Source organism: Tamandua tetradactyla, chromosome 24 (assembly GCF_023851605.1).
Source record: "Tamandua tetradactyla isolate mTamTet1 chromosome 24, mTamTet1.pri, whole genome shotgun sequence".
Lineage (NCBI taxonomy): Eukaryota > Metazoa > Chordata > Mammalia > Pilosa > Myrmecophagidae > Tamandua > Tamandua tetradactyla.
In genome coordinates, this window is record NC_135350.1 from 23669703 (window position 1) to 23678486 (window position 8784).

General features: G+C 36.9%; 1 non-coding gene across 1 annotated transcript; it reads left to right on the forward strand.

The window, feature by feature from the left end:
• Positions 1-4689: 4689 nt before the first annotated feature.
• LOC143668647 (U6 spliceosomal RNA) lies at positions 4690-4795 on the forward strand. Its single transcript, XR_013168512.1, has one exon. It is a non-coding gene; the product is annotated as a U6 spliceosomal RNA (small nuclear RNA).
• Positions 4796-8784: the final 3989 nt, after the last annotated feature.

Sequence of the window (8784 nt, forward strand, 5' to 3'; positions counted from 1 at the left end):
AGATAAACAAATTTATAGAGTGGAAATGAATGCCCAGAAATAGACTCACACATCTATGGCCAATTGATTTTCTACAAGGATGCTTAGTACATGCAACAAGGAAAGAATAGTTTCCTCATCAAATGGTTTTGGGAAAACTGGATATCCACATCCAAAAACTGAAGTTTGACCCCTTTCTCATACCACATACAAAAATCAACTCAAAATGGATCAAGGACCAAAATATAAGTGTTAATATTATAAAACTTCAGGGAGAAAAAATAGGGGAAAATATTTGTGACCTGGGGTGCAGCAATGGATTCTTAGCTGTCACATCCTAAAGCAAGAGCAAGAAAAGGAAAAATAGACAAATTGCACTTCAACACAATTTAAAACTTTCATGCATCAAAGGAAATAATCAATGAAGTGAAAAAACAACATGCAGAATAGGAGAAAATAGTTGCAAACAATATATCAGATAAGGGCTTAATGTCCAGAATATGTAAAGAACTTTTAAAATGAAACAACACAAAGAAATACAACTCAGTTTAAAAAAGGGTCAAGGTACTTGAATAGACAATTCTCCAAAGAAGATAAACCAATGATCATAAGCACATGAAAAGATGCTCAACATCATTAGCCACTAAGGAAATGCTAACCGATAATATAATGAAATACCATTTCACATTCACAAGGATGGCTATTATCTCTTAAAAATGGAAAATAAGTTTTGGAAAAATTGAAACTCTAATGCAGTGGTGAGAATATAAAATGATATAACCACTGTGGAAAGCAATATGGAGATTCCTCAGAAATTTAAACATAGAATTACCATATGACTTGGAAATTCCACTTCTAGTGTTTCTAGAGGAAACATTAGAAAAAGAAATTATGATTTCAAAAACTCTTTCTAGATACTTGCAGAGAATGCAATAAAGTCTTAAATCTCAAAAGAAAGTAAAAACAGAGTCTCAAACAGATACCTATACAGCAATGTTTATAGCAGCATTATACACAATAGTCAAAAGGTGGAAACAACCCAAGTGTCCATCAGTGAATGAATGGATAAACAAAATGTGAGACATTTATGCAATGGAAATTATCTAGCCATAAGTAAGAATGCAATTCGGAGACATGCTACAATATGGAAGAAACTTGAAAACATTATGGTCAGTCAAATAAGCAAGGAACTTAAGAACATTATTGCATGATATCACTTATAAAGAATCACTAAAATGAACACATTTGCAGAGATAGAAAGTGGATTAGAGGTTATTAGGGATTGGAGAGAGGGGAAATGGTGAATATTTGGGGGAAGAGGGTGAATTTTATTAATGTGAATTATATTTCAATAAAGATGTTAGTTAAAAAACCAAACATACAGTGCAATACATCCAGTTTCCCTCTTCCAGGGTTGCCAAGTTAGAAAATAAAGATACAAGACGTCCAATTAAATTTGAATGTCAGATTAACAAAGAACAATTTTTTATTAGTAATATGTCCCATAAGTATAGGGCCAATCTAATTGGGCATCCTATACTTTATGGGCAATCCTGCAATTGGGTATTCCCCCCTCCCCCCGAAAAAACCTTTCAACAGTGTAATTGTTAATGTTGATTTGAAACTTGGAAGAGAGGTTGCTATTGAAAATGTAGATTTCAGCGACTTCCTGTAATAGAACTATGTAAAATGATGAAAACTTCAAGGCCTAGGATGTACCGAAAGATTCTTTGTATTCTTCTTATTGTCTGGAAAAGTGTTAAGAATATAGAAGTTCTCAGTAAACAGTATAGAAGATTTCAACAAATAAACAATATAGAAATCTCATGGAGAAACAGTATTAAAAAGAAATAAACATTGCTGTGGGAGAAAGCTACTCAGAAATAAACCAGTTGTACTTTCAAATCTTTATTTTCTTGCTAAAGTAATGTATCCCTTTCTTCCCTGTTTTCATTACATTTTTAGTAGGTTGTGTCACACAGGCATACACAGTATGTGGCTTTTTATGAATTCTTAAGAGTAGGAGAAGGACTCATGTTTATGTTTTATTTTCATGGTTATTCAAACCGCCCATGTTAGAGACCTGTATATTATACTGGTTAAAGATTCTCCCATGGAGGAAACATTAGAAAAAGAAATTGTGATTTCAATAACTGTTTCTAGATACTTGCAGAGAATGCATGGTATCAATAAAACCTTAAACCTCAAACAATTTCAAAGTTTACAAAACAGAGATGCTGTTCAACTATCCTTATGGGTGTAACTTACAGTGTGTCAAATCCTTCACATCAGGCTTCTTGAGCAGATTCAAAGTTATTGGATAGAAATCAACATTGTAAGTCTTCCTCTAAGCACCCTAATACCCAACTCTAGAGAGTACAGTGCTAACTATATTGATCTGAGATGCTCTGCAATATAGTGCATGTAAGGCTTTTTCCCATGGAAAAATCAAAGCCAAAAGAGAATCTGCTCCGTAGAAACTGCGGTAGGACTCCTTCTCGCACGGGCATGATGAGGACCACAGCTGTGAATGAAGTAACCTAACAAGCCTTTTAGATATGAAGTGATTACTTTTGAGCAAAGGGAAGAGATAGACTCAGGAGGCCAGGAGATAGTGGTGCAAGGAGTGACAGGCCTCACAATCAGTGCTTCCAGCTGCTGAGGAAATGACAGTATCTCCACATAGCACTCAGAAAACTGGGCTCTTGCTCTCCTTCTCTAAACCCAGACTTCCTCTGCATCACTGTATCAAATGAGGGGGTAATACTATTCTATTCATCTATTATGGAATCACCTTTAACTTATAACATTTCCAGAAGATAAGAGTACTTTGTGTCTAAATTGCCAGCTGAAATTATTTTGGAATGAAGTAGGAAGAAAGATTGTACAGTATCTTTGGTGGTGATTATTATTCCATGTGTTGGTGCGATTATGGAAATTCTAACTGAGACGGTGAAGGCCTGTGCACTCTGCTCTCCCCTCTACTCTACAAATGATGGAGGCTAGCCAGCTATGCAAAGTGTTGGAAAGGGATGAAAGAAAACCACTGACCTTGAAGTACTATTTAGGAGAGCTTAACCCTTTTTGACACAGGTAGTGTGAATGTGTTTATGCATATTTATACAGCTTTGCAAAGCTTTTCAGATGTTTTCCTAAGCAAGATCTTTTTAAGCAACCTCTGAGCTGCAGTGCACAATACCCAAAGTAGCTGATGAAACTCAAAGGGGATGAAACAAAAAGCAGCAATAAATTTACTTAAAAAAAAAAAAAAAAAAAAAGGATTTTTTATGCATTTGGCAAGTGGAGCAGCTGAAGAAAATGCAAGTGGACCAAAAATCATGTTATGCAGCTGAAACCAAAAATAATTCCTGTTAAGAGAAACAGAAATATAAGGGAATTAAACTCTTTCCTCTATCCTTGTGCTCCAGTGTTTCTTTCTTAGGAACTTACAATGTACATATTGTTTTTAATAATAAAGATGGTCAGGGGCTGTAAGAAATGCTACTACTTGAAAAATGACTTAAAATCATTGATTCCTTTTTAACAATAAAAGACTAGAACTAAGCCTATCACTTTATGATATCAAATCTGTCATAAATAGAGTAAGAAAATGTTATGTGGGTGTCTCCAACTCTCTGTAAGTCTTAGCACCACATGGATTCAGCCAGAGTTTCTAAGACACTCCTGCCTAAATGGCTTGTTTCCATTTTGGGGTATGCTCTTCGACCTGCTATTTGTTTTAGTAAGTTAAGATATTTTCTCTCTGAAAATAATAAGGTGGGCAATTTTGTGTGCCTCTTCAAAGCACTGGCCATAAGGTGTTGTGTCATATCTATGATTCAACTGCTCCAATAAACGGTAATATCCAACTTGATATTGTTAAAGTGGAAAATAAATCCTCTGTGCTTCAGAATTTGGTACAATATTTTTGAACGTGGGGCAACCCACTCTAGCTTTGAGACAGTTGTGAGTATATTCAATCATGCTGTTGTCCACTGAGCTATTTATTACCTAAAAGTTTTTGTGTTTTTTATTACTTCCAACTCAATATTCTCCCCTGTCCCCAGAAGAGCAAGTCTGAGGACAAATATCTGCCCATGGCAGTTAAGAATGAAAGGTGGATACAAATGTGCATTTTATGGATCCAACAGGATCGGGTTTTAGATAACCCATAGCCGTAGTTGAAAGTCTTCAGTGCAGAATTCTTCCTCAGTTCATAGAGGGAAGAAAGAAAGTTTTGTTTGATTCCTTTTAACCAAGCTATTTCTGATATTAGGGGAATTCCAACCCTAAGTCAGGTTTGAAAAATTAAAATTGCCCCACTAACTAGGGCCTAAATAAAATCAGAATGAGTTTGTAAAGAGTTTGGAGGTAAGTAAACATATTCTTTTAAACCAAAATTTGGGGTATGATTGAAATTCATAGCATTAGCACTTATATATATATATATATATATATATATATATATATTTAATGTCAAATATGTTTTTCCATTATGGGGAATATCATTGTGATTTGAAACTATAGACAGTATTGTTGAACCTTGAATGAATTTAGAAAAGTAGGCGCTATTGATTGATTTCTAGTAAATAGTCTTTAAAATGGTTTCTTCCAGGGCAAAGGTGGCACAGTGGCAGAGTTCTCACCTGCCATGCCGGAGACCCAGGTTCATTTCCCGGTGCCTGCCCATGTGAAAGAAAAAACAAAATGGTGCTCGCTTCGGCAGCACATATACTAAATTGGAACAATACAGAGAAGATTAGCATGGCCCCTGCACAAGGATGACACGCAAATTCATGAAGCATTCCATATTAAAAAAAAAAACAACAAATTGGTTTCTTCCAACCTAAGTATTTGTACCTGAGTACTATAGAACTCCTACTGGACCAGGGAGCCAGATACAATGGATGTCCTGACTGGTCTGTAGCTCCACAAGGCGAATGCAGTGGGGCAGCAAATATCATGGATGATCTTAGTTTTCTCAGGGTTCCTTCTTTCCTCTGGTTATGAGTCCTTATTGTACTAGAGCTGTAAACCTAGGGCTACATTCTCATGGTACTCCTCAGATGCTTTTTTGAATATCTTAGTGAACTAGCAAGATTGGTCTTTTAGGTAGTACAATTGATATCACTTGGTTATTTTATCATTTTAATGAACAGTAATTGAGAACTTATGTACCTTGTGCCACTATTATAGTCACTCTCTAAACAGTGATAAAACAACAAACAGACAGAAATCCCCTATGGGGAAAGCAGGCCGTAAACAAATCAAATAAATAAAACATGTAGGTTGTAGGATATAATTAATTCTATGGGGAAAATAAAGAATGAAGGGTTAGGAAATTCTGGAAGTGAAGGAAGGAACTGTGGTTTTATATTGGGAAAGGTTTTCTTGAGAAAACTAACCTTTTTTTTTTTTTTTTTACCAAAACCCATAATAGATGAGGGAGCAAACATGTGGCTGTCTAAAGGAAGACTATTTCAGGCAGAAGGAATAATAAATAGAAATGCCCTGAGGGTGAAGCATGCTCAGCAAAAAGAAGTCGAAGACATAGAGAAGCTCTTATCATGTAGGGCATTTGGGGCTGTGGTAAAGATTTTGGATTTAATTCAGAGACGTGGGAAATCAGTGGTATAGTCTGCCTAAATTTTAACTCCAGGTACTGGGCTGAGAATAGATTACAGAGGGACAAGGTGGCAGGGAGACCAACTAAAAGGCTCTTGCAATAACAGCACAGGTAAGACAATGACATTCTTGGACCAGGATGGTGACAGTGCTGCTGAATGTGCAGCTTGATGAGATATAGGATATGAGAGAGAGAGAGGAATGAAAGGTGACTCCCCTTTTTTGTTCTGAGCAGCTGGAAGATGAATTTCCACTTATGGAGATGGAGAAGACTGCCAAAGTAATCGATTTGGAGGAGAATGACTGCAGCTCAGTTGTGGACATGTTACATGTAAGAAGCCTGTTGGAATTCCAAAAGGAGGTGTGCAGTAGGAAGAAGAGTATACCGTCTGCAACTTAAATGAAAGGTCAAGGGGCATGTTTTAGTTTCCGGGCTGCTAAAACAGATGCCATGCAATGAGTTGGCTTAAACGATGGGGATTCATTGGCTCATAGCTTTGAGGCTGGGTGAAGTCTAAATCAAGACATCATCAGGGCAATGCTTTCTCCAATCCTGGAACTGCTGCCTGCCATCCTTGGTTCTTGGCTTTTACGTCACTTGGCAATGTACTTGACCCCACTCTGCCTCCTCAGTTTCACTGACTTCTAGGTCCTGGCTGTTTCTTGTGACTTTCTCTTCCTTTGTGACCTTTCTTGTAAGATTTTCAGTAATAGGATTAAGATTCATCCTAATTCATTTGGCCCATGTCTTAATTTAAGTAATGACATCAGAAAGTCTTATTTACAAACGGTTTACACCTACAGGAATGGATTAAGTTTAATATATTTTTCTGGGTACATAACTCCAAGCCACCAAAAGACATATAAAAATTTGAGAGCCATCAGTTTGAAGGCAATATTTTAAAGTCATGAGAATGGGAGAGATCACCAAAAGAGTGAGTATAGAGAGAAAAGAGTTCTTGAACTTAGGTCTGGGATACTTTACAGATTCGAGAGAAGGAGGCTGGGAGGGAATAGCTATCGAGGTAGGAGGAGAATCAGGGGAATGTTGTACTGTGGAAGACATGTAAGAAAATGTTTAGTGAAGAAAAGATTAATGCTGGTTGTTTAATCTTAGTGTCCAATAGAAAAGATCATCAGAATCACTTCTCAAAATTTTACTTTTCCTCAGTCAGAAAGTGCTTTGGGTGCTTGACTCATTTGTGTGGATGACTTTAACTACACCATTATTTTCATCTTGGACACTTGTTTATTTTAGGACTCATGACAGATGAGCTCATCCAGACTTTAAAATACAGAATTTAGGGTTGTGTCAGACTATAATTTAATGCTAACTTTGTTTATCCCCCTCTTCAATTACTGAAGTTACCACACTAAACTCTGGAAAATAACTGAAAACAATGTTTGTTTGGTAGCAAATTAGAAGCTGACGTCCCAGTTCTCCCTGAATGTGACTGTGTATGCAATTTAATTATATTGCGACAGTGCATCATATTTTATTCCCTGAGATTTTCTTCATGTTTGGGAAAAGTAAATGGAACCGGTGAATATCTTCTAAAGCAGAGAATTTCAAACCCTGAGCTACAGAGACAGCATGCACACCCATAATATGTACATAAAGTATAATAATTTCTCCAGGTCTGACAGAAGGGCAGAGAGTAGGAAGTAGAGAGGATTGAAGCTGCACCTTTAACGGGATCATAGGAGTGGATGCTCTGAAGCCTCTATCTTTGGGCAATGCAGTAAACCATGATTATGGCTATGGCTGGGAAAATATTTTAAAAGTGGAATAAGGTAACAGAGGACCAGGAATGTCTACTTTATGGACTCTGTGGGTTTTATTTTCAGCATTTGTAAATCTATAGTCTTTCATAAACAGAACAAAGCGGTCAATTTTCACAGGGGCTCTGCTGGCACAATGGTGCCATGGGCTTAGCTTGGGAACAAAGTCATTAAAAATAACTGTGTACAAGGAACTCAGTCATAAATAATGTGCCACAAAGGATCTGAAGAAATCCAAAGGCAAGGCAATAAAGGATATACTTCAGTGTATCTAAAAATGTGCTTCAGGGTATCTTAACGTGACTCTTCAAGGGACTCCTCTGATTCCCTCTTCTCTTCCTCTTATTTTTCTTCCTTCTCTCCTCCCTTTCCCCTCTCTTACCTTACCGCATCCTCCAAAAATCTGGTGGCCTGTCAGTCATTCAGGCAAGTAGTCAGGGAATGAAAGAATGTGAGAAATTAAATACAAAATTTTAAAAATCCTGAGACTCTTTTGCCTGACCATTTGATGCACACTGCTATAGCCTTTCCCTGTTCTCTACCTCTCCCCTTGTCAGTGCTGTCTTTAAACCTGTTTTCACCAGGATAAAATTGCTAAAGGAAAAGAGGGGAATTGGTATTACTTGGACACCAGAAATATAAAGGCCAGTCAAGAACCTCCAGGATTTGGCTCATATTTCTCTTGCCTTCTCTTCTCTTCTTTCTAAAATTTTGTCTTTCTAATTACTTATAGCTTGCATTTTTACTTTTCTTCTTCTCATACCAGATAGAGAATTCAACAACAAATTCTGTCTTCTTCATGACAAACAGAGGAGAGTGACCTCTTCTCACTATCTCAGCAAGCTCCATCTCTTCTTGCTTCAGAGACTAACCTTACTTCTGGTTAAACCATTTTCTTTGTGAAGCCTTTCCCCAGTAGAACTAACCCTTCCCAAATAGAGCTAAACACTACCCTTCTCAGGCCCCAACTACACATTACCAAGGCAAACACTATTAACCGAGTTTTAAAAAGTACTTGTCTTCTCCTGTTAGGCGAGGGCAAGGAAAAAAATAATAAACCTTCATTTTGTCTTCTGGTCCCTAACACATAGTAGGTAAATAAATGGTCCTTGAATGAATGTGTCTTTCATGTTCCAGATGCTGCCAGTTGCTTTCACATAGCTTATGTCATTTAACTTTCACAACAATTTTGTGATAAGTTTAATTTGCTTGTTTGCTTCTGTTTATTATTATTATTATTATTATTTTACAGATGAAGAAGTGGATGGTCAGAGGATCAGACCAACTGGTGAAAGATCACATATCTAATTACTGGTAATGACAGGATTCAACTTTCATTTCTTTCTCTTCCAGTGGTTCTCAAATTTCAGCATGTATCAGAATCACCTGGAGATCTTG